General features: G+C 44.1%; 31 non-coding genes across 31 annotated transcripts; all 31 read left to right on the top strand.

Moving 5' to 3' along the window:
- The first annotated feature begins 293 nt into the window (after nucleotides 1-293).
- LOC144192701 (U5 spliceosomal RNA) lies at nucleotides 294-406 on the top strand. Its single transcript, XR_013325343.1, has one exon. It is a non-coding gene; the product is annotated as a U5 spliceosomal RNA (small nuclear RNA).
- A 901-nt stretch (nucleotides 407-1,307) lies between these two features.
- Nucleotides 1,308-1,472, top strand: LOC144192497 (U1 spliceosomal RNA). The gene has a single exon (XR_013325149.1). It is a non-coding gene; the product is annotated as a U1 spliceosomal RNA (small nuclear RNA).
- Nucleotides 1,473-2,267: 795 nt separating this feature from the next.
- On the top strand, nucleotides 2,268-2,458 carry LOC144192635 (U2 spliceosomal RNA). The gene has a single exon (XR_013325280.1). It is a non-coding gene; the product is annotated as a U2 spliceosomal RNA (small nuclear RNA).
- A 412-nt stretch (nucleotides 2,459-2,870) lies between these two features.
- Nucleotides 2,871-2,983, top strand: LOC144192699 (U5 spliceosomal RNA). Its single transcript, XR_013325341.1, has one exon. It is a non-coding gene; the product is annotated as a U5 spliceosomal RNA (small nuclear RNA).
- An 897-nt stretch (nucleotides 2,984-3,880) lies between these two features.
- On the top strand, nucleotides 3,881-4,045 carry LOC144192820 (U1 spliceosomal RNA). Its single transcript, XR_013325460.1, has one exon. It is a non-coding gene; the product is annotated as a U1 spliceosomal RNA (small nuclear RNA).
- Nucleotides 4,046-4,840: 795 nt separating this feature from the next.
- On the top strand, nucleotides 4,841-5,031 carry LOC144192559 (U2 spliceosomal RNA). Its single transcript, XR_013325207.1, has one exon. It is a non-coding gene; the product is annotated as a U2 spliceosomal RNA (small nuclear RNA).
- Nucleotides 5,032-5,443: 412 nt separating this feature from the next.
- Nucleotides 5,444-5,556, top strand: LOC144192698 (U5 spliceosomal RNA). Its single transcript, XR_013325340.1, has one exon. It is a non-coding gene; the product is annotated as a U5 spliceosomal RNA (small nuclear RNA).
- An 897-nt stretch (nucleotides 5,557-6,453) lies between these two features.
- Nucleotides 6,454-6,618, top strand: LOC144192509 (U1 spliceosomal RNA). Its single transcript, XR_013325161.1, has one exon. It is a non-coding gene; the product is annotated as a U1 spliceosomal RNA (small nuclear RNA).
- Nucleotides 6,619-7,413: 795 nt separating this feature from the next.
- On the top strand, nucleotides 7,414-7,604 carry LOC144192578 (U2 spliceosomal RNA). The gene has a single exon (XR_013325225.1). It is a non-coding gene; the product is annotated as a U2 spliceosomal RNA (small nuclear RNA).
- A 412-nt stretch (nucleotides 7,605-8,016) lies between these two features.
- LOC144192697 (U5 spliceosomal RNA) lies at nucleotides 8,017-8,129 on the top strand. The gene has a single exon (XR_013325339.1). It is a non-coding gene; the product is annotated as a U5 spliceosomal RNA (small nuclear RNA).
- An 897-nt stretch (nucleotides 8,130-9,026) lies between these two features.
- On the top strand, nucleotides 9,027-9,191 carry LOC144192550 (U1 spliceosomal RNA). Its single transcript, XR_013325200.1, has one exon. It is a non-coding gene; the product is annotated as a U1 spliceosomal RNA (small nuclear RNA).
- Nucleotides 9,192-9,987: 796 nt separating this feature from the next.
- On the top strand, nucleotides 9,988-10,178 carry LOC144192577 (U2 spliceosomal RNA). Its single transcript, XR_013325224.1, has one exon. It is a non-coding gene; the product is annotated as a U2 spliceosomal RNA (small nuclear RNA).
- A 412-nt stretch (nucleotides 10,179-10,590) lies between these two features.
- LOC144192696 (U5 spliceosomal RNA) lies at nucleotides 10,591-10,703 on the top strand. Its single transcript, XR_013325338.1, has one exon. It is a non-coding gene; the product is annotated as a U5 spliceosomal RNA (small nuclear RNA).
- Nucleotides 10,704-11,600: 897 nt separating this feature from the next.
- On the top strand, nucleotides 11,601-11,765 carry LOC144192539 (U1 spliceosomal RNA). The gene has a single exon (XR_013325191.1). It is a non-coding gene; the product is annotated as a U1 spliceosomal RNA (small nuclear RNA).
- Nucleotides 11,766-12,560: 795 nt separating this feature from the next.
- LOC144192576 (U2 spliceosomal RNA) lies at nucleotides 12,561-12,751 on the top strand. Its single transcript, XR_013325223.1, has one exon. It is a non-coding gene; the product is annotated as a U2 spliceosomal RNA (small nuclear RNA).
- Nucleotides 12,752-13,163: 412 nt separating this feature from the next.
- Nucleotides 13,164-13,276, top strand: LOC144192695 (U5 spliceosomal RNA). The gene has a single exon (XR_013325337.1). It is a non-coding gene; the product is annotated as a U5 spliceosomal RNA (small nuclear RNA).
- An 897-nt stretch (nucleotides 13,277-14,173) lies between these two features.
- LOC144192525 (U1 spliceosomal RNA) lies at nucleotides 14,174-14,338 on the top strand. The gene has a single exon (XR_013325177.1). It is a non-coding gene; the product is annotated as a U1 spliceosomal RNA (small nuclear RNA).
- Nucleotides 14,339-15,133: 795 nt separating this feature from the next.
- On the top strand, nucleotides 15,134-15,324 carry LOC144192575 (U2 spliceosomal RNA). Its single transcript, XR_013325222.1, has one exon. It is a non-coding gene; the product is annotated as a U2 spliceosomal RNA (small nuclear RNA).
- Nucleotides 15,325-15,736: 412 nt separating this feature from the next.
- Nucleotides 15,737-15,849, top strand: LOC144192694 (U5 spliceosomal RNA). Its single transcript, XR_013325336.1, has one exon. It is a non-coding gene; the product is annotated as a U5 spliceosomal RNA (small nuclear RNA).
- An 897-nt stretch (nucleotides 15,850-16,746) lies between these two features.
- On the top strand, nucleotides 16,747-16,911 carry LOC144192511 (U1 spliceosomal RNA). Its single transcript, XR_013325163.1, has one exon. It is a non-coding gene; the product is annotated as a U1 spliceosomal RNA (small nuclear RNA).
- A 795-nt stretch (nucleotides 16,912-17,706) lies between these two features.
- Nucleotides 17,707-17,897, top strand: LOC144192558 (U2 spliceosomal RNA). The gene has a single exon (XR_013325206.1). It is a non-coding gene; the product is annotated as a U2 spliceosomal RNA (small nuclear RNA).
- Nucleotides 17,898-18,309: 412 nt separating this feature from the next.
- On the top strand, nucleotides 18,310-18,422 carry LOC144192693 (U5 spliceosomal RNA). The gene has a single exon (XR_013325335.1). It is a non-coding gene; the product is annotated as a U5 spliceosomal RNA (small nuclear RNA).
- An 897-nt stretch (nucleotides 18,423-19,319) lies between these two features.
- Nucleotides 19,320-19,484, top strand: LOC144192499 (U1 spliceosomal RNA). Its single transcript, XR_013325151.1, has one exon. It is a non-coding gene; the product is annotated as a U1 spliceosomal RNA (small nuclear RNA).
- Nucleotides 19,485-19,894: 410 nt separating this feature from the next.
- LOC144192692 (U5 spliceosomal RNA) lies at nucleotides 19,895-20,007 on the top strand. The gene has a single exon (XR_013325334.1). It is a non-coding gene; the product is annotated as a U5 spliceosomal RNA (small nuclear RNA).
- An 897-nt stretch (nucleotides 20,008-20,904) lies between these two features.
- On the top strand, nucleotides 20,905-21,069 carry LOC144192494 (U1 spliceosomal RNA). Its single transcript, XR_013325146.1, has one exon. It is a non-coding gene; the product is annotated as a U1 spliceosomal RNA (small nuclear RNA).
- Nucleotides 21,070-21,864: 795 nt separating this feature from the next.
- On the top strand, nucleotides 21,865-22,055 carry LOC144192557 (U2 spliceosomal RNA). Its single transcript, XR_013325205.1, has one exon. It is a non-coding gene; the product is annotated as a U2 spliceosomal RNA (small nuclear RNA).
- A 412-nt stretch (nucleotides 22,056-22,467) lies between these two features.
- LOC144192691 (U5 spliceosomal RNA) lies at nucleotides 22,468-22,580 on the top strand. Its single transcript, XR_013325333.1, has one exon. It is a non-coding gene; the product is annotated as a U5 spliceosomal RNA (small nuclear RNA).
- Nucleotides 22,581-23,477: 897 nt separating this feature from the next.
- On the top strand, nucleotides 23,478-23,642 carry LOC144192498 (U1 spliceosomal RNA). Its single transcript, XR_013325150.1, has one exon. It is a non-coding gene; the product is annotated as a U1 spliceosomal RNA (small nuclear RNA).
- A 795-nt stretch (nucleotides 23,643-24,437) lies between these two features.
- Nucleotides 24,438-24,628, top strand: LOC144192574 (U2 spliceosomal RNA). Its single transcript, XR_013325221.1, has one exon. It is a non-coding gene; the product is annotated as a U2 spliceosomal RNA (small nuclear RNA).
- A 412-nt stretch (nucleotides 24,629-25,040) lies between these two features.
- On the top strand, nucleotides 25,041-25,153 carry LOC144192690 (U5 spliceosomal RNA). The gene has a single exon (XR_013325332.1). It is a non-coding gene; the product is annotated as a U5 spliceosomal RNA (small nuclear RNA).
- Nucleotides 25,154-26,050: 897 nt separating this feature from the next.
- LOC144192489 (U1 spliceosomal RNA) lies at nucleotides 26,051-26,215 on the top strand. The gene has a single exon (XR_013325141.1). It is a non-coding gene; the product is annotated as a U1 spliceosomal RNA (small nuclear RNA).
- Nucleotides 26,216-26,809: the final 594 nt, after the last annotated feature.

Genomic DNA, 26,809 nt, shown 5'->3' with positions numbered 1-26,809 from the left:
TGTGAAGTCATTTGGATCATTTGAATTCTTTGTTAATTTCACTACACTTCGATAAATCTAACCGATCAACACCCACATGATGATGTCTATGCCCTGCTTCATCTTACACCACAACGCTGCTCCTATCCCCGGTCTGCCTGATACAGTAGCTGCAACGTGATTGGCAGCATTAAAAAAAAGTGATTGGCTGCTCAAAGGACTGGAGTCGCCCATTAGTTAGTAGTGCATTAGCCTGTGTGTTAAAGTACTATTGCGGATATAGACATAGCTCGTTCTGTCGTGCTTTCGTCAGTACACTTGTTTCTCTTCAGATCGCACAAATCTTTCGCCTTTTACTAAAGATTTCCGTGGGGAGGAACATCAAGAGGTCCGTTCAATTTTTTTGATGCTCTGCGCACGCGGAGCTTCCCTCATTTGTCAAATCAATGTATTTTAAGAAAAATCATCACGTTGGTAGATTAGTGCCTGTCTCCATCAAATCTTCTACCTCCTTCAAACTTGTACATAAACCATGCCTCTGCGCCCATCGAGGGTGACACATGCAAGCCCCCACACTGCGCATTCGCACACACCCCACATTCGGTAACCCGCCAAATCCATCCGACAGTCCGGCAAAAAACCCATCTCCCTTGACGCTCTCCGACCCATATTTATCACTTACTCAATAGTTTGAACAACAATTTTATTCCACATTTACAGAAATTAAATTCTCTACTTTGTGATTCACCCAATATCTCTGAATATACCAAGGCCACAACTCCCTGACGTTGTCTTAGCAGAGTCCCTGACTCCATTAACGTACCAAGAATAGAAGTCCCTGATTTAATCTCAGCGGAGTGCCTGACTCTATTTTGTTCTACCTAAGTTGGGCCCGGACCATAGTGTTCTACATACTTTGGTCCCAGAGCACAAACTATTATGTTCTGTGCAAGTTGCTCCCAGACCACAAAATGTTAATACTAGCGCAGTGATAATACTCATTCAAATTATCACACTTCACGGAGACAGGAGTCAAAGGGTGAACTCACGATCTTGCTCGTTCCGAACCTGCCCTAGTTCGGGGGACCCGTCGCCAGATCACCGGTGCGGCGAGGGAACGTCCGTCGAGTTGACCCTTTCAATGGAGGATGCTGTCGTCGTCGCTCCGGCAATTGTTGGCTGTTGGGTCTCCGGTTTTCGGCACCAAAGTAAGTGAGATAGATCTGAAATACAACTTCAGCAGCAGGTTAAGAAAGGGGTGCCGATGAGCCCATGACTGAAGATGTTGAGCAGGCGAAAGAACATAGTGCTGCGTCTGTGTACAACTCATACTTACCTGGCAGGGGCGGTACCATGATCATGAAGGTGGTTCACCCAGGGTGAGGCTCAGCCATTGCACTCCCGGCCACGCTGACCCCTGCGAATTCCCCAAATGTGGGAATCTCGACTGCACAATTTCTGAGAGTGGGGGACTGCGTCCGCGCTCTCCCCCGATCGTTTGTTAAATTGCCTTTTAACTGGAGGGTAATTTCAATTTGACGTGCACCCGAATCCAACAAAGTTGATATCATTCTCACACGCTGCATTCCATGTGTCGATTGAACATTGGCATTCCTTTGGGTTCTGTGATGCTTTCAAAATGGCCACACAATGATCTTTACAACAAGGCCAAGGTGATAGAGGCATAACTGAAAATTGTAGTATTTTCTTCTTCAAATCATTTTTGTGTTTGTATCAATCACTGGTTTTCAATTCTTGTGTATTTTGCCTGTGAGGTGATTGTTCAATCCAGTTATAATTTATATCATTTGAATTAAATATCTTTGAAGTGGACAATACTAGTTGAATTGTGAGTTGATCGATTTTGTGACATACTAGTGGAAAGTTGTCTTTGTTCATCACAAGTGCAGGGGACAGGAAGTAATACATTAGGCAGGGGCTGTTGATTTGTTTTCATTTTTTGCAAATAATGTTCAAACAAATGGCTTTTCACTGCTAAGGATATTGGTTGCCAAAAGGAGAACCTTGGTTGCTGGTAAATAGGTTTAGGTTATTGCTACTTTCCTATTGGACCGTTGTGAGTCACATGACCTGAACCACAGCACATTTTTGAAGCATTTGCTCCATTTAAACACAGAAAAGCAACACAGTTTTCCATTATCAAACAGACTGTGTGTAGTTTTAGCTTGTCGTACAAAGTGTGCCTTTGTCGTCATGTGATCTTTGTAACCATTACTATAGCTCGTAATGGCTGGAAGGAAGCCGTCCTTCCTGCCGGCCACTGGGTTATCGCTTCTCGGCCTTTTGGCTAAGATCAAGTGTAGTATCTGTTCTTATCAGTTTAATATCTGATACCTCCCCTATCGGGGGACCATATATTAAATTGATTTTTGGAACTGGGAGATGGCCTAGGGGCTTGCTCCATCCACTCCACGCATCGACCTGGTATTGCAGTACTTCCAGGAATGGTGTGCCCCTCTTCATTGTCAATATCAAGCATTATCTCTCCTCTAAACCTAGAACTCTTGAGAAGGTAATGGTGAAAGGTAAACATGTTACCTGTGAACTAGTGTTGTTAATGAGTTAATTTGTGATAGTTGTGAAGTCATTTGGATCATTTGAATTCTTTGTTAATTTCACTACACTTCGATAAATCTAACCGATCAACACCCACATGATGATGTCTATGCCCTGCTTCATCTTACACCACAACGCTGCTCCTATCCCCGGTCTGCCTGATACAGTAGCTGCAACGTGATTGGCAGCATTAAAAAAAAGTGATTGGCTGCTCAAAGGACTGGAGTCGCCCATTAGTTAGTAGTGCATTAGCCTGTGTGTTAAAGTACTATTGCGGATATAGACATAGCTCGTTCTGTCGTGCTTTCGTCAGTACACTTGTTTCTCTTCAGATCGCACAAATCTTTCGCCTTTTACTAAAGATTTCCGTGGGGAGGAACATCAAGAGGTCCGTTCAATTTTTTTGATGCTCTGCGCACGCGGAGCTTCCCTCATTTGTCAAATCAATGTATTTTAAGAAAAATCATCACGTTGGTAGATTAGTGCCTGTCTCCATCAAATCTTCTACCTCCTTCAAACTTGTACATAAACCATGCCTCTGCGCCCATCGAGGGTGACACATGCAAGCCCCCACACTGCGCATTCGCACACACCCCACATTCGGTAACCCGCCAAATCCATCCGACAGTCCGGCAAAAAACCCATCTCCCTTGACGCTCTCCGACCCATATTTATCACTTACTCAATAGTTTGAACAACAATTTTATTCCACATTTACAGAAATTAAATTCTCTACTTTGTGATTCACCCAATATCTCTGAATATACCAAGGCCACAACTCCCTGACGTTGTCTTAGCAGAGTCCCTGACTCCATTAACGTACCAAGAATAGAAGTCCCTGATTTAATCTCAGCGGAGTGCCTGACTCTATTTTGTTCTACCTAAGTTGGGCCCGGACCATAGTGTTCTACATACTTTGGTCCCAGAGCACAAACTATTATGTTCTGTGCAAGTTGCTCCCAGACCACAAAATGTTAATACTAGCGCAGTGATAATACTCATTCAAATTATCACACTTCACGGAGACAGGAGTCAAAGGGTGAACTCACGATCTTGCTCGTTCCGAACCTGCCCTAGTTCGGGGGACCCGTCGCCAGATCACCGGTGCGGCGAGGGAACGTCCGTCGAGTTGACCCTTTCAATGGAGGATGCTGTCGTCGTCGCTCCGGCAATTGTTGGCTGTTGGGTCTCCGGTTTTCGGCACCAAAGTGAGATAGATCTGAAATACAACTTCAGCAGCAGGTTAAGAAAGGGGTGCCGATGAGCCCATGACTGAAGATGTTGAGCAGGCGAAAGAACATAGTGCTGCGTCTGCGTACAACTCATACTTACCTGGCAGGGGCGATACCATGATCATGAAGGTGGTTCACCCAGGGTGAGGCTCAGCCATTGCACTCCTGGCCACGCTGACCCCTGCGAATTCCCCAAATGTGGGAATCTCGACTGCACAATTTCTGAGAGTGGGGGACTGCGTCCGCGCTCTCCCCTGATCGTTTGTTAAATTGCCTTTTAACTGGAGGGTAATTTCAATTTGACGTGCACCCGAATCCAACAAAGTTGATATCATTCTCACACGCTGCATTCCATGTGTCGATTGAACATTGGCATTCCTTTGGGTTCTGTGATGCTTTCAAAATGGCCACACAATGATCTTGTCAACAAGGCCAAGGTGATAGAGGCATAACTGAAAATTGTAGTATTTTCTTCTTCAAATCATTTTTGTGTTTGTATCAATCACTGGTTTTCAATTCTTGTGTATTTTGCCTGTGAGGTGATTGTTCAATCCAGTTATAATTTATATCATTTGAATTAAATATCTTTGAAGTGGACAATACTAGTTGAATTGTGAGTTGATCGATTTTGTGACATACTAGTGGAAAGTTGTCTTTGTTCATCACAAGTGCAGGGGACAGGAAGTAATACATTAGGCAGGGGCTGTTGATTTGTTTTCATTTTTTGCAAATAATGTTCAAACAAATGGCTTTTCACTGCTAAGGATATTGGTTGCCAAAAGGAGAACCTTGGTTGCTGGTAAATAGGTTTAGGTTATTGCTACTTTCCTATTGGACCGTTGTGAGTCACATGACCTGAACCACAGCACATTTTTGAAGCATTTGCTCCATTTAAACACAGAAAAGCAACACAGTTTTCCATTATCAAACAGACTGTGTGTAGTTTTAGCTTGTCGTACAAAGTGTGCCTTTGTCGTCATGTGATCTTTGTAACCATTACTATAGCTCGTAATGGCTGGAAGGAAGCCGTCCTTCCTGCCGGCCACTGGGTTATCGCTTCTCGGCCTTTTGGCTAAGATCAAGTGTAGTATCTGTTCTTATCAGTTTAATATCTGATACGTCCCCTATCGGGGGACCATATATTAAATTGATTTTTGGAACTGGGAGATGGCCTAGGGGCTTGCTCCATCCACTCCACGCATCGACCTGGTATTGCAGTACTTCCAGGAATGGTGTGCCCCTCTTCATTGTCAATATCAAGCATTATCTCTCCTCTAAACCTAGAACTCTTGAGAAGGTAATGGTGAAAGGTAAACATGTTACCTGTGAACTAGTGTTGTTAATGAGTTAATTTGTGATAGTTGTGAGGTCATTTGGATCATTTGAATTCTTTGTTAATTTCACTACACTTCGATAAATCTAACCGATCAACACCCACATGATGATGTCTATGCCCTGCTTCATCTTACACCACAACGCTGCTCCTATCCCCGGTCTGCCTGATACAGTAGCTGCAACGTGATTGGCAGCATTAAAAAAAAGTGATTGGCTGCTCAAAGGACTGGAGTCGCCCATTAGTTAGTAGTGCATTAGCCTGTGTGTTAAAGTACTATTGCGGATATAGACATAGCTCGTTCTGTCGTGCTTTCGTCAGTACACTTGTTTCTCTTCAGATCGCACAAATCTTTCGCCTTTTACTAAAGATTTCCGTGGGGAGGAACATCAAGAGGTCCGTTCAATTTTTTTGATGCTCTGCGCACGCGGAGCTTCCCTCATTTGTCAAATCAATGTATTTTAAGAAAAATCATCACGTTGGTAGATTAGTGCCTGTCTCCATCAAATCTTCTACCTCCTTCAAACTTGTACATAAACCATGCCTCTGCGCCCATCGAGGGTGACACATGCAAGCCCCCACACTGCGCATTCGCACACACCCCACATTCGGTAACCCGCCAAATCCATCCGACAGTCCGGCAAAAAACCCATCTCCCTTGACGCTCTCCGACCCATATTTATCACTTACTCAATAGTTTGAACAACAATTTTATTCCACATTTACAGAAATTAAATTCTCTACTTTGTGATTCACCCAATATCTCTGAATATACCAAGGCCACAACTCCCTGACGTTGTCTTAGCAGAGTCCCTGACTCCATTAACGTACCAAGAATAGAAGTCCCTGATTTAATCTCAGCGGAGTGCCTGACTCTATTTTGTTCTACCTAAGTTGGGCCCGGACCATAGTGTTCTACATACTTTGGTCCCAGAGCACAAACTATTATGTTCTGTGCAAGTTGCTCCCAGACCACAAAATGTTAATACTAGCGCAGTGATAATACTCATTCAAATTATCACACTTCACGGAGACAGGAGTCAAAGGGTGAACTCACGATCTTGCTCGTTCCGAACCTGCCCTAGTTCGGGGGACCCGTCGCCAGATCACCGGTGCGGCGAGGGAACGTCCGTCGAGTTGACCCTTTCAATGGAGGATGCTGTCGTCGTCGCTCCGGCAATTGTTGGCTGTTGGGTCTCCGGTTTTCGGCACCAAAGTGAGATAGATCTGAAATACAACTTCAGCAGCAGGTTAAGAAAGGGGTGCCGATGAGCCCATGACTGAAGATGTTGAGCAGGCGAAAGAACATAGTGCTGCGTCTGTGTACAACTCATACTTACCTGGCAGGGGCGATACCATGATCATGAAGGTGGTTCACCCAGGGTGAGGCTCAGCCATTGCACTCCCGGCCACGCTGACCCCTGCGAATTCCTCAAATGTGGGAATCTCGACTGCACAATTTCTGAGAGTGGGGGACTGCGTCCGCGCTCTCCCCCGATCGTTTGTTAAATTGCCTTTTAACTGGAGGGTAATTTCAATTTGACGTGCACCCGAATCCAACAAAGTTGATATCATTCTCACACGCTGCATTCCATGTGTCGATTGAACATTGGCATTCCTTTGGGTTCTGTGATGCTTTCAAAATGGCCACACAATGATCTTTACAACAAGGCCAAGGTGATAGAGGCATAACTGAAAATTGTAGTATTTTCTTCTTCAAATCATTTTTGTGTTTGTATCAATCACTGGTTTTCAATTCTTGTGTATTTTGCCTGTGAGGTGATTGTTCAACCCAGTTATAATTTATATCATTTGAATTAAATATCTTTGAAGTGGACAATACTAGTTGAATTGTGAGTTGATCGATTTTGTGACATACTAGTGGAAAGTTGTCTTTGTTCATCACAAGTGCAGGGGACAGGAAGTAATACATTAGGCAGGGGCTGTTGATTTGTTTTCATTTTTTGCAAATAATGTTCAAACAAATGGCTTTTCACTGCTAAGGATATTGGTTGCCAAAAGGAGAACCTTGGTTGCTGGTAAATAGGTTTAGGTTATTGCTACTTTCCTATTGGACCGTTGTGAGTCACATGACCTGAACCACAGCACATTTTTGAAGCATTTGCTCCATTTAAACACAGAAAAGCAACACAGTTTTCCATTATCAAACAGACTGTGTGTAGTTTTAGCTTGTCGTACAAAGTGTGCCTTTGTCGTCATGTGATCTTTGTAACCATTACTATAGCTCGTAATGGCTGGAAGGAAGCCGTCCTTCCTGCCGGCCACTGGGTTATCGCTTCTCGGCCTTTTGGCTAAGATCAAGTGTAGTATCTGTTCTTATCAGTTTAATATCTGATACGTCCCCTATCTGGGGACCATATATTAAATTGATTTTTGGAACTGGGAGATGGCCTAGGGGCTTGCTCCATCCACTCCACGCATCGACCTGGTATTGCAGTACTTCCAGGAATGGTGTGCCCCTCTTCATTGTCAATATCAAGCATTATCTCTCCTCTAAACCTAGAACTCTTGAGAAGGTAATGGTGAAAGGTAAACATGTTACCTGTGAACTAGTGTTGTTAATGAGTTAATTTGTGATAGTTGTGAAGTCATTTGGATCATTTGAATTCTTTGTTAATTACACTACACTTCGATAAATCTAACCGATCAACACCCACATGATGATGTCTATGCCCTGCTTCATCTTACACCACAACGCTGCTCCTATCCCCGGTCTGCCTGATACAGTAGCTGCAACGTGATTGGCAGCATTAAAAAAAAGTGATTGGCTGCTCAAAGGACTGGAGTCGCCCATTAGTTAGTAGTGCATTAGCCTGTGTGTTAAAGTACTATTGCGGATATAGACATAGCTCGTTCTGTCGTGCTTTCGTCAGTACACTTGTTTCTCTTCAGATCGCACAAATCTTTCGCCTTTTACTAAAGATTTCCGTGGGGAGGAACATCAAGAGGTCCGTTCAATTTTTTTGATGCTCTGCGCACGCGGAGCTTCCCTCATTTGTCAAATCAATGTATTTTAAGAAAAATCATCACGTTGGTAGATTAGTGCCTGTCTCCATCAAATCTTCTACCTCCTTCAAACTTGTACATAAACCATGCCTCTGCGCCCATCGAGGGTGACACATGCAAGCCCCCACACTGCGCATTCGCACACACCCCACATTCGGTAACCCGCCAAATCCATCCGACAGTCCGGCAAAAAACCCATCTCCCTTGACGCTCTCCGACCCATATTTATCACTTACTCAATAGTTTGAACAACAATTTTATTCCACATTTACAGAAATTAAATTCTCTACTTTGTGATTCACCCAATATCTCTGAATATACCAAGGCCACAACTCCCTGACGTTGTCTTAGCAGAGTCCCTGACTCCATTAACGTACCAAGAATAGAAGTCCCTGATTTAATCTCAGCGGAGTGCCTGACTCTATTTTGTTCTACCTAAGTTGGGCCCGGACCATAGTGTTCTACATACTTTGGTCCCAGAGCACAAACTATTATGTTCTGTGCAAGTTGCTCCCAGACCACAAAATGTTAATACTAGCGCAGTGATAATACTCATTCAAATTATCACACTTCACGGAGACAGGAGTCAAAGGGTGAACTCACGATCTTGCTCGTTCCGAACCTGCCCTAGTTCGGGGGACCCGTCGCCAGATCACCGGTGCGGCGAGGGAACGTCCGTCGAGTTGACCCTTTCAATGGAGGATGCTGTCGTCGTCGCTCCGGCAATTGTTGGCTGTTGGGTCTCCGGTTTTCGGCACCAAAGTGAGATAGATCTGAAATACAACTTCAGCAGCAGGTTAAGAAAGGGGTGCCGATGAGCCCATGACTGAAGATGTTGAGCAGGCGAAAGAACATAGTGCTGCGTCTGTGTACAACTCATACTTACCTGGCAGGGGCGATACCATGATCATGAAGGTGGTTCACCCAGGGTGAGGCTCAGCCATTGCACTCCCGGCCACGCTGACCCCTGCGAATTCCCCAAATGTGGGAATCTCGACTGCACAATTTCTGAGAGTGGGGGACTGCGTCCGCGCTCTCCCCCGATCGTTTGTTAAATTGCCTTTTAACTGGAGGGTAATTTCAATTTGACGTGCACCCGAATCCAACAAAGTTGATATCATTCTCACACGCTGCATTCCATGTGTCGATTGAACATTGGCATTCCTTTGGGTTCTGTGATGCTTTCAAAATGGCCACACAATGATCTTTACAACAAGGCCAAGGTGATAGAGGCATAACTGAAAATTGTAGTATTTTCTTCTTCAAATCATTTTTGTGTTTGTATCAATCACTGGTTTTCAATTCTTGTGTATTTTGCCTGTGAGGTGATTGTTCAATCCAGTTATAATTTATATCATTTGAATTAAATATCTTTGAAGTGGACAATACTAGTTGAATTGTGAGTTGATCGATTTTGTGACATACTAGTGGAAAGTTGTCTTTGTTCATCACAAGTGCAGGGGACAGGAAGTAATACATTAGGCAGGGGCTGTTGATTTGTTTTCATTTTTTGCAAATAATGTTCAAACAAATGGCTTTTCACTGCTAAGGATATTGGTTGCCAAAAGGAGAACCTTGGTTGCTGGTAAATAGGTTTAGGTTATTGCTACTTTCCTATTGGACCGTTGTGAGTCACATGACCTGAACCACAGCACATTTTTGAAGCATTTGCTCCATTTAAACACAGAAAAGCAACACAGTTTTCCATTATCAAACAGACTGTGTGTAGTTTTAGCTTGTCGTACCTTTGTGTGCCTTTGTCGTCATGTGATCTTTGTAACCATTACTATAGCTCGTAATGGCTGGAAGGAAGCCGTCCTTCCTGCCGGCCACTGGGTTATCGCTTCTCGGCCTTTTGGCTAAGATCAAGTGTAGTATCTGTTCTTATCAGTTTAATATCTGATACGTCCCCTATCTGGGGACCATATATTAAATTGATTTTTGGAACTGGGAGATGGCCTAGGGGCTTGCTCCATCCACTCCACGCATCGACCTGGTATTGCAGTACTTCCAGGAATGGTGTGCCCCTCTTCATTGTCAATATCAAGCATTATCTCTCCTCTAAACCTAGAACTCTTGAGAAGGTAATGGTGAAAGGTAAACATGTTACCTGTGAACTAGTGTTGTTAATGAGTCAATTTGTGATAGTTGTGAAGTCATTTGGATCATTTGAATTCTTTGTTAATTTCACTACACTTCGATAAATCTAACCGATCAACACCCACATGATGATGTCTATGCCCTGCTTCATCTTACACCACAACGCTGCTCCTATCCCCGGTCTGCCTGATACAGTAGCTGCAACGTGATTGGCAGCATTAAAAAAAAGTGATTGGCTGCTCAAAGGACTGGAGTCGCCCATTAGTTAGTAGTGCATTAGCCTGTGTGTTAAAGTACTATTGCGGATATAGACATAGCTCGTTCTGTCGTGCTTTCGTCAGTACACTTGTTTCTCTTCAGATCGCACAAATCTTTCGCCTTTTACTAAAGATTTCCGTGGGGAGGAACATCAAGAGGTCCGTTCAATTTTTTTGATGCTCTGCGCACGCGGAGCTTCCCTCATTTGTCAAATCAATGTATTTTAAGAAAAATCATCACGTTGGTAGATTAGTGCCTGTCTCCATCAAATCTTCTACCTCCTTCAAACTTGTACATAAACCATGCCTCTGCGCCCATCGAGGGTGACACATGCAAGCCCCCACACTGCGCATTCGCACACACCCCACATTCGGTAACCCGCCAAATCCATCCGACAGTCCGGCAAAAAACCCATCTCCCTTGACGCTCTCCGACCCATATTTATCACTTACTCAATAGTTTGAACAACAATTTTATTCCACATTTACAGAAATTAAATTCTCTACTTTGTGATTCACCCAATATCTCTGAATATACCAAGGCCACAACTCCCTGACGTTGTCTTAGCAGAGTCCCTGACTCCATTAACGTACCAAGAATAGAAGTCCCTGATTTAATCTCAGCGGAGTGCCTGACTCTATTTTGTTCTACCTAAGTTGGGCCCGGACCATAGTGTTCTACATACTTTGGTCCCAGAGCACAAACTATTATGTTCTGTGCAAGTTGCTCCCAGACCACAAAATGTTAATACTAGCGCAGTGATAATACTCATTCAAATTATCACACTTCACGGAGACAGGAGTCAAAGGGTGAACTCACGATCTTGCTCGTTCCGAACCTGCCCTAGTTCGGGGGACCCGTCGCCAGATCACCGGTGCGGCGAGGGAACGTCCGTCGAGTTGACCCTTTCAATGGAGGATGCTGTCGTCGTCGCTCCGGCAATTGTTGGCTGTTGGGTCTCCGGTTTTCGGCACCAAAGTGAGATAGATCTGAAATACAACTTCAGCAGCAGGTTAAGAAAGGGGTGCCGATGAGCCCATGACTGAAGATGTTGAGCAGGCGAAAGAACATAGTGCTGCGTCTGTGTACAACTCATACTTACCTGGCAGGGGCGATACCATGATCATGAAGGTGGTTCACCCAGGGTGAGGCTCAGCCATTGCACTCCCGGCCACGCTGACCCCTGCGAATTCCCCAAATGTGGGAATCTCGACTGCACAATTTCTGAGAGTGGGGGACTGCGTCCGCGCTCTCCCCCGATCGTTTGTTAAATTGCCTTTTAACTGGAGGGTAATTTCAATTTGACGTGCACCCGAATCCAACAAAGTTGATATCATTCTCACACGCTGCATTCCATGTGTCGATTGAACATTGGCATTCCTTTGGGTTCTGTGATGCTTTCAAAATGGCCACACAATGATCTTTACAACAAGGCCAAGGTGATAGAGGCATAACTGAAAATTGTAGTATTTTCTTCTTCAAATCATTTTTGTGTTTGTATCAATCACTGGTTTTCAATTCTTGTGTATTTTGCCTGTGAGGTGATTGTTCAATCCAGTTATAATTTATATCATTTGAATTAAATATCTTTGAAGTGGACAATACTAGTTGAATTGTGAGTTGATCGATTTTGTGACATACTAGTGGAAAGTTGTCTTTGTTCATCACAAGTGCAGGGGACAGGAAGTAATACATTAGGCAGGGGCTGTTGATTTGTTTTCATTTTTTGCAAATAATGTTCAAACAAATGGCTTTTCACTGCTAAGGATATTGGTTGCCAAAAGGAGAACCTTGGTTGCTGGTAAATAGGTTTAGGTTATTGCTACTTTCCTATTGGACCGTTGTGAGTCACATGACCTGAACCACAGCACATTTTTGAAGCATTTGCTCCATTTAAACACAGAAAAGCAACACAGTTTTCCATTATCAAACAGACTGTGTGTAGTTTTAGCTTGTCGTACAAAGTGTGCCTTTGTCGTCATGTGATCTTTGTAACCATTACTATAGCTCGTAATGGCTGGAAGGAAGCCGTCCTTCCTGCCGGCCACTGGGTTATCGCTTCTCGGCCTTTTGGCTAAGATCAAGTGTAGTATCTGTTCTTATCAGTTTAATATCTGATACGTCCCCTATCTGGGGACCATATATTAAATTGATTTTTGGAACTGGGAGATGGCCTAGGGGCTTGCTCCATCCACTCCACGCATCGACCTGGTATTGCAGTACTTCCAGGAATGGTGTGCCCCTCTTCATTGTCAATATCAAGCATTATCTCTCCTCTAAACCTAGAACTCTTGAGAAGGTAATGGTGAAAGGTAAACATGTTACCTGTGAACTAGTGTTGTTAATGAGTTAATTTGTGATAGTTGTGAAGTCATTTGGATCATTTGAATTCTTTGTTAATTTCACTACACTTCGATAAATCTAACCGATCAACACCCACATGATGATGTCTATGCCCTGCTTCATCTTACACCACAACGCTGCTCCTATCCCCGGTCTGCCTGATACAGTAGCTGCAACGTGATTGGCAGCATTAAAAAAAAGTGATTGGCTGCTCAAAGGACTGGAGTCGCCCATTAGTTAGTAGTGCATTAGCCTGTGTGTTAAAGTACTATTGCGGATATAGACATAGCTCGTTCTGTCGTGCTTTCGTCAGTACACTTGTTTCTCTTCAGATCGCACAAATCTTTCGCCTTTTACTAAAGATTTCCGTGGGGAGGAACATCAAGAGGTCCGTTCAATTTTTTTGATGCTCTGCGCACGCGGAGCTTCCCTCATTTGTCAAATCAATGTATTTTAAGAAAAATCATCACGTTGGTAGATTAGTGCCTGTCTCCATCAAATCTTCTACCTCCTTCAAACTTGTACATAAACCATGCCTCTGCGCCCATCGAGGGTGACACATGCAAGCCCCCACACTGCGCATTCGCACACACCCCACATTCGGTAACCCGCCAAATCCATCCGACAGTCCGGCAAAAAACCCATCTCCCTTGACGCTCTCCGACCCATATTTATCACTTACTCAATAGTTTGAACAACAATTTTATTCCACATTTACAGAAATTAAATTCTCTACTTTGTGATTCACCCAATATCTCTGAATATACCAAGGCCACAACTCCCTGACGTTGTCTTAGCAGAGTCCCTGACTCCATTAACGTACCAAGAATAGAAGTCCCTGATTTAATCTCAGCGGAGTGCCTGACTCTATTTTGTTCTACCTAAGTTGGGCCCGGACCATAGTGTTCTACATACTTTGGTCCCAGAGCACAAACTATTATGTTCTGTGCAAGTTGCTCCCAGACCACAAAATGTTAATACTAGCGCAGTGATAATACTCATTCAAATTATCACACTTCACGGAGACAGGAGTCAAAGGGTGAACTCACGATCTTGCTCGTTCCGAACCTGCCCTAGTTCGGGGGACCCGTCGCCAGATCACCGGTGCGGCGAGGGAACGTCCGTCGAGTTGACCCTTTCAATGGAGGATGCTGTCGTCGTCGCTCCGGCAATTGTTGGCTGTTGGGTCTCCGGTTTTCGGCACCAAAGTGAGATAGATCTGAAATACAACTTCAGCAGCAGGTTAAGAAAGGGGTGCCGATGAGCCCATGACTGAAGATGTTGAGCAGGCGAAAGAACATAGTGCTGCGTCTGTGTACAACTCATACTTACCTGGCAGGGGCGATACCATGATCATGAAGGTGGTTCACCCAGGGTGAGGCTCAGCCATTGCACTCCCGGCCACGCTGACCCCTGCGAATTCCCCAAATGTGGGAATCTCAACTGCACAATTTCTGAGAGTGGGGGACTGCGTCCGCGCTCTCCCCCGATCGTTTGTTAAATTGCCTTTTAACTGGAGGGTAATTTCAATTTGACGTGCACCCGAATCCAACAAAGTTGATATCATTCTCACACGCTGCATTCCATGTGTCGATTGAACATTGGCATTCCTTTGGGTTCTGTGATGCTTTCAAAATGGCCACACAATGATCTTTACAACAAGGCCAAGGTGATAGAGGCATAACTGAAAATTGTAGTATTTTCTTCTTCAAATCATTTTTGTGTTTGTATCAATCACTGGTTTTCAATTCTTGTGTATTTTGCCTGTGAGGTGATTGTTCAATCCAGTTATAATTTATATCATTTGAATTAAATATCTTTGAAGTGGACAATACTAGTTGAATTGTGAGTTGATCGATTTTGTGACATACTAGTGGAAAGTTGTCTTTGTTCATCACAAGTGCAGGGGACAGGAAGTAATACATTAGGCAGGGGCTGTTGATTTGTTTTCATTTTTTGCAAATAATGTTCAAACAAATGGCTTTTCACTGCTAAGGATATTGGTTGCCAAAAGGAGAACCTTGGTTGCTGGTAAATAGGTTTAGGTTATTGCTACTTTCCTATTGGACCGTTGTGAGTCACATGACCTGAACCACAGCACATTTTTGAAGCATTTGCTCCATTTAAACACAGAAAAGCAACACAGTTTTCCATTATCAAACAGACTGTGTGTAGTTTTAGCTTGTCGTACAAAGTGTGCCTTTGTCGTCATGTGATCTTTGTAACCATTACTATAGCTCGTAATGGCTGGAAGGAAGCCGTCCTTCCTGCCGGCCACTGGGTTATCGCTTCTCGGCCTTTTGGCTAAGATCAAGTGTAGTATCTGTTCTTATCAGTTTAATATCTGATACGTCCCCTATCTGGGGACCATATATTAAATTGATTTTTGGAACTGGGAGATGGCCTAGGGGCTTGCTCCATCCACTCCACGCATCGACCTGGTATTGCAGTACTTCCAGGAATGGTGTGCCCCTCTTCATTGTCAATATCAAGCATTATCTCTCCTCTAAACCTAGAACTCTTGAGAAGGTAATGGTGAAAGGTAAACATGTTACCTGTGAACTAGTGTTGTTAATGAGTTAATTTGTGATAGTTGTGAAGTCATTTGGATCATTTGAATTCTTTGTTAATTTCACTACACTTCGATAAATCTAACCGATCAACACCCACATGATGATGTCTATGCCCTGCTTCATCTTACACCACAACGCTGCTCCTATCCCCGGTCTGCCTGATACAGTAGCTGCAACGTGATTGGCAGCATTAAAAAAAAGTGATTGGCTGCTCAAAGGACTGGAGTCGCCCATTAGTTAGTAGTGCATTAGCCTGTGTGTTAAAGTACTATTGCGGATATAGACATAGCTCGTTCTGTCGTGCTTTCGTCAGTACACTTGTTTCTCTTCAGATCGCACAAATCTTTCGCCTTTTACTAAAGATTTCCGTGGGGAGGAACATCAAGAGGTCCGTTCAATTTTTTTGATGCTCTGCGCACGCGGAGCTTCCCTCATTTGTCAAATCAATGTATTTTAAGAAAAATCATCACGTTGGTAGATTAGTGCCTGTCTCCATCAAATCTTCTACCTCCTTCAAACTTGTACATAAACCATGCCTCTGCGCCCATCGAGGGTGACACATGCAAGCCCCCACACTGCGCATTCGCACACACCCCACATTCGGTAACCCGCCAAATCCATCCGACAGTCCGGCAAAAAACCCATCTCCCTTGACGCTCTCCGACCCATATTTATCACTTACTCAATAGTTTGAACAACAATTTTATTCCACATTTACAGAAATTAAATTCTCTACTTTGTGATTCACCCAATATCTCTGAATATACCAAGGCCACAACTCCCTGACGTTGTCTTAGCAGAGTCCCTGACTCCATTAACGTACCAAGAATAGAAGTCCCTGATTTAATCTCAGCGGAGTGCCTGACTCTATTTTGTTCTACCTAAGTTGGGCCCGGACCATAGTGTTCTACATACTTTGGTCCCAGAGCACAAACTATTATGTTCTGTGCAAGTTGCTCCCAGACCACAAAATGTTAATACTAGCGCAGTGATAATACTCATTCAAATTATCACACTTCACGGAGACAGGAGTCAAAGGGTGAACTCACGATCTTGCTCGTTCCGAACCTGCCCTAGTTCGGGGGACCCGTCGCCAGATCACCGGTGCGGCGAGGGAACGTCCGTCGAGTTGACCCTTTCAATGGAGGATGCTGTCGTCGTCGCTCCGGCAATTGTTGGCTGTTGGGTCTCCGGTTTTCGGCACCAAAGTGAGATAGATCTGAAATACAACTTCAGCAGCAGGTTAAGAAAGGGGTGCCGATGAGCCCATGACTGAAGATGTTGAGCAGGCGAAAGAACATAGTGCTGCGTCTGTGTACAACTCATACTTACCTGGCAGGGGCGATACCATGATCATGAAGGTGGTTCACCCAGGGTGAGGCTCAGCCATTGCACTCCCGGCCACGCTGACCCCTGCGAATTCCCCAAATGTGGGAATCTCGACTGCACAACTTCTGAGAGTGGGGGACTGCGTCCGCGCTCTCCCCCGATCGTTTGTTAAATTGCCTTTTAACTGGAGGGTAATTTCAATTTGACGTGCACCCGAATCCAACAAAGTTGATATCATTCTCACACGCTGCATTCCATGTGTCGATTGAACATTGGCATTCCTTTGGGTTCTGTGATGCTTTCAAAATGGCCACACAATGATCTTTACAACAAGGCCAAGGTGATAGAGGCATAACTGAAAATTGTAGTATTTTCTTCTTCAAATCATTTTTGTGTTTGTATCAATCACTGGTTTTCAATTCTTGTGTATTTTGCCTGTGAGGTGATTGTTCAATCCAGTTATAATTTATATCATTTGAATTAAATATCTTTGAAGTGGACAATACTAGTTGAATTGTGAGTTGATCGATTTTGTGACATACTAGTGGAAAGTTGTCTTTGTTCATCACAAGTGCAGGGGACAGGAAGTAATACATTAGGCAGGGGCTGTTGATTTGTTTTCATTTTTTGCAAATAATGTTCAAACAAATGGCTTTTCACTGCTAAGGATATTGGTTGCCAAAAGGAGAACCTTGGTTGCTGGTAAATAGGTTTAGGTTATTGCTACTTTCCTATTGGACCGTTGTGAGTCACATGACCTGAACCACAGCACATTTTTGAAGCATTTGCTCCATTTAAACACAGAAAAGCAACACAGTTTTCCATTATCAAACAGACTGTGTGTAGTTTTAGCTTGTCGTACAAAGTGTGCCTTTGTCGTCATGTGATCTTTGTAACCATTACTATAGCTCGTAATGGCTGGAAGGAAGCCGTCCTTCCTGCCGGCCACTGGGTTATCGCTTCTCGGCCTTTTGGCTAAGATCAAGTGTAGTATCTGTTCTTATCAGTTTAATATCTGATACGTCCCCTATCGGGGGACCATATATTAAATTGATTTTTGGAACTGGGAGATGGCCTAGGGGCTTGCTCCATCCACTCCACGCATCGACCTGGTATTGCAGTACTTCCAGGAATGGTGTGCCCCTCTTCATTGTCAATATCAAGCATTATCTCTCCTCTAAACCTAGAACTCTTGAGAAGGTAATGGTGAAAGGTAAACATGTTACCTGTGAACTAGTGTTGTTAATGAGTTAATTTGTGATAGTTGTGAAGTCATTTGGATCATTTGAATTCTTTGTTAATTTCACTACACTTCGATAAATCTAACCGATCAACACCCACATGATGATGTCTATGCCCTGCTTCATCTTACACCACAACGCTGCTCCTATCCCCGGTCTGCCTGATACAGTAGCTGCAACGTGATTGGCAGCATTAAAAAAAAGTGATTGGCTGCTCAAAGGACTGGAGTCGCCCATTAGTTAGTAGTGCATTAGCCTGTGTGTTAAAGTACTATTGCGGATATAGACATAGCTCGTTCTGTCGTGCTTTCGTCAGTACACTTGTTTCTCTTCAGATCGCACAAATCTTTCGCCTTTTACTAAAGATTTCCGTGGGGAGGAACATCAAGAGGTCCGTTCAATTTTTTTGATGCTCTGCGCACGCGGAGCTTCCCTCATTTGTCAAATCAATGTATTTTAAGAAAAATCATCACGTTGGTAGATTAGTGCCTGTCTCCATCAAATCTTCTACCTCCTTCAAACTTGTACATAAACCATGCCTCTGCGCCCATCGAGGGTGACACATGCAAGCCCCCACACTGCGCATTCGCACACACCCCACATTCGGTAACCCGCCAAATCCATCCGACAGTCCGGCAAAAAACCCATCTCCCTTGACGCTCTCCGACCCATATTTATCACTTACTCAATAGTTTGAACAACAATTTTATTCCACATTTACAGAAATTAAATTCTCTACTTTGTGATTCACCCAATATCTCTGAATATACCAAGGCCACAACTCCCTGACGTTGTCTTAGCAGAGTCCCTGACTCCATTAACGTACCAAGAATAGAAGTCCCTGATTTAATCTCAGCGGAGTGCCTGACTCTATTTTGTTCTACCTAAGTTGGGCCCGGACCATAGTGTTCTACATACTTTGGTCCCAGAGCACAAACTATTATGTTCTGTGCAAGTTGCTCCCAGACCACAAAATGTTAATACTAGCGCAGTGATAATACTCATTCAAATTATCACACTTCACGGAGACAGGAGTCAAAGGGTGAACTCACGATCTTGCTCGTTCCGAACCTGCCCTAGTTCGGGGGACCCGTCGCCAGATCACCGGTGCGGCGAGGGAACGTCCGTCGAGTTGACCCTTTCAATGGAGGATGCTGTCGTCGTCGCTCCGGCAATTGTTGGCTGTTGGGTCTCCGGTTTTCGGCACCAAAGTGAGATAGATCTGAAATACAACTTCAGCAGCAGGTTAAGAAAGGGGTGCCGATGAGCCCATGACTGAAGATGTTGAGCAGGCGAAAGAACATAGTGCTGCGTCTGCGTACAACTCATACTTACCTGGCAGGGGCGATACCATGATCATGAAGGTGGTTCACCCAGGGTGAGGCTCAGCCATTGCACTCCCGGCCACGCTGACCCCTGCGAATTCCCCAAATGTGGGAATCTCGACTGCGCAATTTCTGAGAGTGGGGGACTGCGTCCGCGCTCTCCCCCGATCGTTTGTTAAATTGCATTATCTCTCCTCTAAACCTAGAACTCTTGAGAAGGTAATGGTGAAAGGTAAACATGTTACCTGTGAACTAGTGTTGTTAATGAGTTAATTTGTGATAGTTGTGAAGTCATTTGGATCATTTGAATTCTTTGTTAATTTCACTACACTTCGATAAATCTAACCGATCAACACCCACATGATGATGTCTATGCCCTGCTTCATCTTACACCACAACGCTGCTCCTATCCCCGGTCTGCCTGATACAGTAGCTGCAACGTGATTGGCAGCATTAAAAAAAAGTGATTGGCTGCTCAAAGGACTGGAGTCGCCCATTAGTTAGTAGTGCATTAGCCTGTGTGTTAAAGTACTATTGCGGATATAGACATAGCTCGTTCTGTCGTGCTTTCGTCAGTACACTTGTTTCTCTTCAGATCGCACAAATCTTTCGCCTTTTACTAAAGATTTCCGTGGGGAGGAACATCAAGAGGTCCGTTCAATTTTTTTGATGCTCTGCGCACGCGGAGCTTCCCTCATTTGTCAAATCAATGTATTTTAAGAAAAATCATCACGTTGGTAGATTAGTGCCTGTCTCCATCAAATCTTCTACCTCCTTCAAACTTGTACATAAACCATGCCTCTGCGCCCATCGAGGGTGACACATGCAAGCCCCCACACTGCGCATTCGCACACACCCCACATTCGGTAACCCGCCAAATCCATCCGACAGTCCGGCAAAAAACCCATCTCCCTTGACGCTCTCCGACCCATATTTATCACTTACTCAATAGTTTGAACAACAATTTTATTCCACATTTACAGAAATTAAATTCTCTACTTTGTGATTCACCCAATATCTCTGAATATACCAAGGCCACAACTCCCTGACGTTGTCTTAGCAGAGTCCCTGACTCCATTAACGTACCAAGAATAGAAGTCCCTGATTTAATCTCAGCGGAGTGCCTGACTCTATTTTGTTCTACCTAAGTTGGGCCCGGACCATAGTGTTCTACATACTTTGGTCCCAGAGCACAAACTATTATGTTCTGTGCAAGTTGCTCCCAGACCACAAAATGTTAATACTAGCGCAGTGATAATACTCATTCAAATTATCACACTTCACGGAGACAGGAGTCAAAGGGTGAACTCACGATCTTGCTCGTTCCGAACCTGCCCTAGTTCGGGGGACCCGTCGCCAGATCACCGGTGCGGCGAGGGAACGTCCGTCGAGTTGACCCTTTCAATGGAGGATGCTGTCGTCGTCGCTCCGGCAATTGTTGGCTGTTGGGTCTCCGGTTTTCGGCACCAAAGTGAGATAGATCTGAAATACAACTTCAGCAGCAGGTTAAGAAAGGGGTGCCGATGAGCCCATGACTGAAGATGTTGAGCAGGCGAAAGAACATAGTGCTGCGTCTGTGTACAACTCATACTTACCTGGCAGGGGCGATACCATGATCATGAAGGTGGTTCACCCAGGGTGAGGCTCAGCCATTGCACTCCCGGCCACGCTGACCCCTGCGAATTCCCCAAATGTGGCAATCTCGACTGCACAATTTCTGAGAGTGGGGGACTGCGTCCGCGCTCTCCCCCGATCGTTTGTTAAATTGCCTTTTAACTGGAGGGTAATTTCAATTTGACGTGCACCCGAATCCAACAAAGTTGATATCATTCTCACACGCTGCATTCCATGTGTCGATTGAACATTGGCATTCCTTTGGGTTCTGTGATGCTTTCAAAATGGCCACACAATGATCTTTACAACAAGGCCAAGGTGATAGAGGCATAACTGAAAATTGTAGTATTTTCTTCTTCAAATCATTTTTGTGTTTGTATCAATCACTGGTTTTCAATTCTTGTGTATTTTGCCTGTGAGGTGATTGTTCAATCCAGTTATAATTTATATCATTTGAATTAAATATCTTTGAAGTGGACAATACTAGTTGAATTGTGAGTTGATCGATTTTGTGACATACTAGTGGAAAGTTGTCTTTGTTCATCACAAGTGCAGGGGACAGGAAGTAATACATTAGGCAGGGGCTGTTGATTTGTTTTCATTTTTTGCAAATAATGTTCAAACAAATGGCTTTTCACTGCTAAGGATATTGGTTGCCAAAAGGAGAACCTTGGTTGCTGGTAAATAGGTTTAGGTTATTGCTACTTTCCTATTGGACCGTTGTGAGTCACATGACCTGAACCACAGCACATTTTTGAAGCATTTGCTCCATTTAAACACAGAAAAGCAACACAGTTTTCCATTATCAAACAGACTGTGTGTAGTTTTAGCTTGTCGTACAAAGTGTGCCTTTGTCGTCATGTGATCTTTGTAACCATTACTATAGCTCGTAATGGCTGGAAGGAAGCCGTCCTTCCTGCCGGCCACTGGGTTATCGCTTCTCGGCCTTTTGGCTAAGATCAAGTGTAGTATCTGTTCTTATCAGTTTAATATCTGATACGTCCCCTATCGGGGGACCATATATTAAATTGATTTTTGGAACTGGGAGATGGCCTAGGGGCTTGCTCCATCCACTCCACGCATCGACCTGGTATTGCAGTACTTCCAGGAATGGTGTGCCCCTCTTCATTGTCAATATCAAGCATTATCTCTCCTCTAAACCTAGAACTCTTGAGAAGGTAATGGTGAAAGGTAAACATGTTACCTGTGAACTAGTGTTGTTAATGAGTTAATTTGTGATAGTTGTGAAGTCATTTGGATCATTTGAATTCTTTGTTAATTTCACTACACTTCGATAAATCTAACCGATCAACACCCACATGATGATGTCTATGCCCTGCTTCATCTTACACCACAACGCTGCTCCTATCCCCGGTCTGCCTGATACAGTAGCTGCAACGTGATTGGCAGCATTAAAAAAAAGTGATTGGCTGCTCAAAGGACTGGAGTCGCCCATTAGTTAGTAGTGCATTAGCCTGTGTGTTAAAGTACTATTGCGGATATAGACATAGCTCGTTCTGTCGTGCTTTCGTCAGTACACTTGTTTCTCTTCAGATCGCACAAATCTTTCGCCTTTTACTAAAGATTTCCGTGGGGAGGAACATCAAGAGGTCCGTTCAATTTTTTTGATGCTCTGCGCACGCGGAGCTTCCCTCATTTGTCAAATCAATGTATTTTAAGAAAAATCATCACGTTGGTAGATTAGTGCCTGTCTCCATCAAATCTTCTACCTCCTTCAAACTTGTACATAAACCATGCCTCTGCGCCCATCGAGGGTGACACATGCAAGCCCCCACACTGCGCATTCGCACACACCCCACATTCGGTAACCCGCCAAATCCATCCGACAGTCCGGCAAAAAACCCATCTCCCTTGACGCTCTCCGACCCATATTTATCACTTACTCAATAGTTTGAACAACAATTTTATTCCACATTTACAGAAATTAAATTCTCTACTTTGTGATTCACCCAATATCTCTGAATATACCAAGGCCACAACTCCCTGACGTTGTCTTAGCAGAGTCCCTGACTCCATTAACGTACCAAGAATAGAAGTCCCTGATTTAATCTCAGCGGAGTGCCTGACTCTATTTTGTTCTACCTAAGTTGGGCCCGGACCATAGTGTTCTACATACTTTGGTCCCAGAGCACAAACTATTATGTTCTGTGCAAGTTGCTCCCAGACCACAAAATGTTAATACTAGCGCAGTGATAATACTCATTCAAATTATCACACTTCACGGAGACAGGAGTCAAAGGGTGAACTCACGATCTTGCTCGTTCCGAACCTGCCCTAGTTCGGGGGACCCGTCGCCAGATCACCGGTGCGGCGAGGGAACGTCCGTCGAGTTGACCCTTTCAATGGAGGATGCTGTCGTCGTCGCTCCGGCAATTGTTGGCTGTTGGGTCTCCGGTTTTCGGCACCAAAGTGAGATAGATCTGAAATACAACTTCAGCAGCAGGTTAAGAAAGGGGTGCCGATGAGCCCATGACTGAAGATGTTGAGCAGGCGAAAGAACATAGTGCTGCGTCTGCGTACAACTCATACTTACCTGGCAGGGGCGATACCATGATCATGAAGGTGGTTCACCCAGGGTGAGGCTCAGCCATTGCACTCCCGGCCACGCTGACCCCTGCGAATTCCCCAAATGTGGGAATCTCGACTGCGCAATTTCTGAGAGTGGGGGACTGCGTCCGCGCTCTCCCCCGATCGTCTGTTAAATTGCCTTTTAACTGGAGGGTAATTTCAATTTGACGTGCACCCGAATCCAACAAAGTTGATATCATTCTCACACGCTGCATTCCATGTGTCGATTGAACATTGGCATTCCTTTGGGTTCTGTGACGCTTTCAAAATGGCCACACAATGATCTTTACAACAAGGCCAAGGTGATAGAGGCATAACTGAAAATTGTAGTATTTTCTTCTTCAAATCATTTTTGTGTTTGTATCAATCACTGGTTTTCAATTCTTGTGTATTTTGCCTGTGAGGTGATTGTTCAATCCAGTTATAATTTATATCATTTGAATTAAATATCTTTGAAGTGGACAATACTAGTTGAATTGTGAGTTGATCGATTTTGTGACATACTAGTGGAAAGTTGTCTTTGTTCATCACAAGTGCAGGGGACAGGAAGTAATACATTAGGCAGGGGCTGTTGATTTGTTTTCATTTTTTGCAAATAATGTTCAAACAAATGGCTTTTCACTGCTAAGGATATTGGTTGCCAAAAGGAGAACCTTGGTTGCTGGTAAATAGGTTTAGGTTATTGCTACTTTCCTATTGGACCGTTGTGAGTCACATGACCTGAACCACAGCACATTTTTGAAGCATTTGCTCCATTTAAACACAGAAAAGCAACACAGTTTTCCATTATCAAACAGACTGTGTGTAGTTTTAGCTTGTCGTACAAAGTGTGCCTTTGTCGTCATGTGATCTTTGTAACCATTACTATAGCTCGTAATGGCTGGAAGGAAGCCGTCCTTCCTGCCGGCCACTGGGTTATCGCTTCTCGGCCTTTTGGCTAAGATCAAGTGTAGTATCTGTTCTTATCAGTTTAATATCTGATACGTCCCCTATCTGGGGACCATATATTAAATTGATTTTTGGAACTGGGAGATGGCCTAGGGGCTTGCTCCATCCACTCCACGCATCGACCTGGTATTGCAGTACTTCCAGGAATGGTGTGCCCCTCTTCATTGTCAATATCAAGCATTATCTCTCCTCTAAACCTAGAACTCTTGAGAAGGTAATGGTGAAAGGTAAACATGTTACCTGTGAACTAGTGTTGTTAATGAGTTAATTTGTGATAGTTGTGAAGTCATTTGGATCATTTGAATTCTTTGTTAATTTCACTACACTTCGATAAATCTAACCGATCAACACCCACATGATGATGTCTATGCCCTGCTTCATCTTACACCACAACGCTGCTCCTATCCCCGGTCTGCCTGATACAGTAGCTGCAACGTGATTGGCAGCATTAAAAAAAAGTGATTGGCTGCTCAAAGGACTGGAGTCGCCCATTAGTTAGTAGTGCATTAGCCTGTGTGTTAAAGTACTATTGCGGATATAGACATAGCTCGTTCTGTCGTGCTTTCGTCAGTACACTTGTTTCTCTTCAGATCGCACAAATCTTTCGCCTTTTACTAAAGATTTCCGTGGGGAGGAACATCAAGAGGTCCGTTCAATTTTTTTGATGCTCTGCGCACGCGGAGCTTCCCTCATTTGTCAAATCAATGTATTTTAAGAAAAATCATCACGTTGGTAGATTAGTGCCTGTCTCCATCAAATCTTCTACCTCCTTCAAACTTGTACATAAACCATGCCTCTGCGCCCATCGAGGGTGACACATGCAAGCCCCCACACTGCGCATTCGCACACACCCCACATTCGGTAACCCGCCAAATCCATCCGACAGTCCGGCAAAAAACCCATCTCCCTTGACGCTCTCCGACCCATATTTATCACTTACTCAATAGTTTGAACAACAATTTTATTCCACATTTACAGAAATTAAATTCTCTACTTTGTGATTCACCCAATATCTCTGAATATACCAAGGCCACAACTCCCTGACGTTGTCTTAGCAGAGTCCCTGACTCCATTAACGTACCAAGAATAGAAGTCCCTGATTTAATCTCAGCGGAGTGCCTGACTCTATTTTGTTCTACCTAAGTTGGGCCCGGACCATAGTGTTCTACATACTTTGGTCCCAGAGCACAAACTATTATGTTCTGTGCAAGTTGCTCCCAGACCACAAAATGTTAATACTAGCGCAGTGATAATACTCATTCAAATTATCACACTTCACGGAGACAGGAGTCAAAGGGTGAACTCACGATCTTGCTCGTTCCGAACCTGCCCTAGTTCGGGGGACCCGTCGCCAGATCACCGGTGCGGCGAGGGAACGTCCGTCGAGTTGACCCTTTCAATGGAGGATGCTGTCGTCGTCGCTCCGGCAATTGTTGGCTGTTGGGTCTCCGGTTTTCGGCACCAAAGTGAGATAGATCTGAAATACAACTTCAGCAGCAGGTTAAGAAAGGGGTGCCGATGAGCCCATGACTGAAGATGTTGAGCAGGCGAAAGAACATAGTGCTGCGTCTGTGTACAACTCATACTTACCTGGCAGGGGTGATACCATGATCATGAAGGTGGTTCACCCAGGGTGAGGCTCAGCCATTGCACTCCCGGCCACGCTGACCCCTGCGAATTCCCCAAATGTGGGAATCTCGACTGCACAATTTCTGAGAGTGGGGGACTGCGTCCGCGCTCTCCCCCGATCGTTTGTTAAATTGCCTTTTAACTGGAGGGTAATTTCAATTTGACGTGCACCCGAATCCAACAAAGTTGATATCATTCTCACACGCTGCATTCCATGTGTCGATTGAACATTGGCATTCCTTTGGGTTCTGTGATGCTTTCAAAATGGCCACACAATGATCTTTACAACAAGGCCAAGGTGATAGAGGCATAACTGAAAATTGTAGTATTTTCTTCTTCAAATCATTTTTGTGTTTGTATCAATCACTGGTTTTCAATTCTTGTGTATTTTGCCTGTGAGGTGATTGTTCAATCCAGTTATAATTTATATCATTTGAATTAAATATCTTTGAAGTGGACAATACTAGTTGAATTGTGAGTTGATCGATTTTGTGACATACTAGTGGAAAGTTGTCTTTGTTCATCACAAGTGCAGGGGACAGGAAGTAATACATTAGGCAGGGGCTGTTGATTTGTTTTCATTTTTTGCAAATAATGTTCAAACAAATGGCTTTTCACTGCTAAGGATATTGGTTGCCAAAAGGAGAACCTTGGTTGCTGGTAAATAGGTTTAGGTTATTGCTACTTTCCTATTGGACCGTTGTGAGTCACA

This window comes from Stigmatopora nigra, unplaced genomic scaffold, assembly GCF_051989575.1.
Source record: "Stigmatopora nigra isolate UIUO_SnigA unplaced genomic scaffold, RoL_Snig_1.1 HiC_scaffold_26, whole genome shotgun sequence".
Taxonomy (NCBI): Eukaryota; Metazoa; Chordata; class Actinopteri; order Syngnathiformes; family Syngnathidae; genus Stigmatopora; species Stigmatopora nigra.
This window is presented reverse-complemented; position numbering and strand designations above follow the sequence as displayed.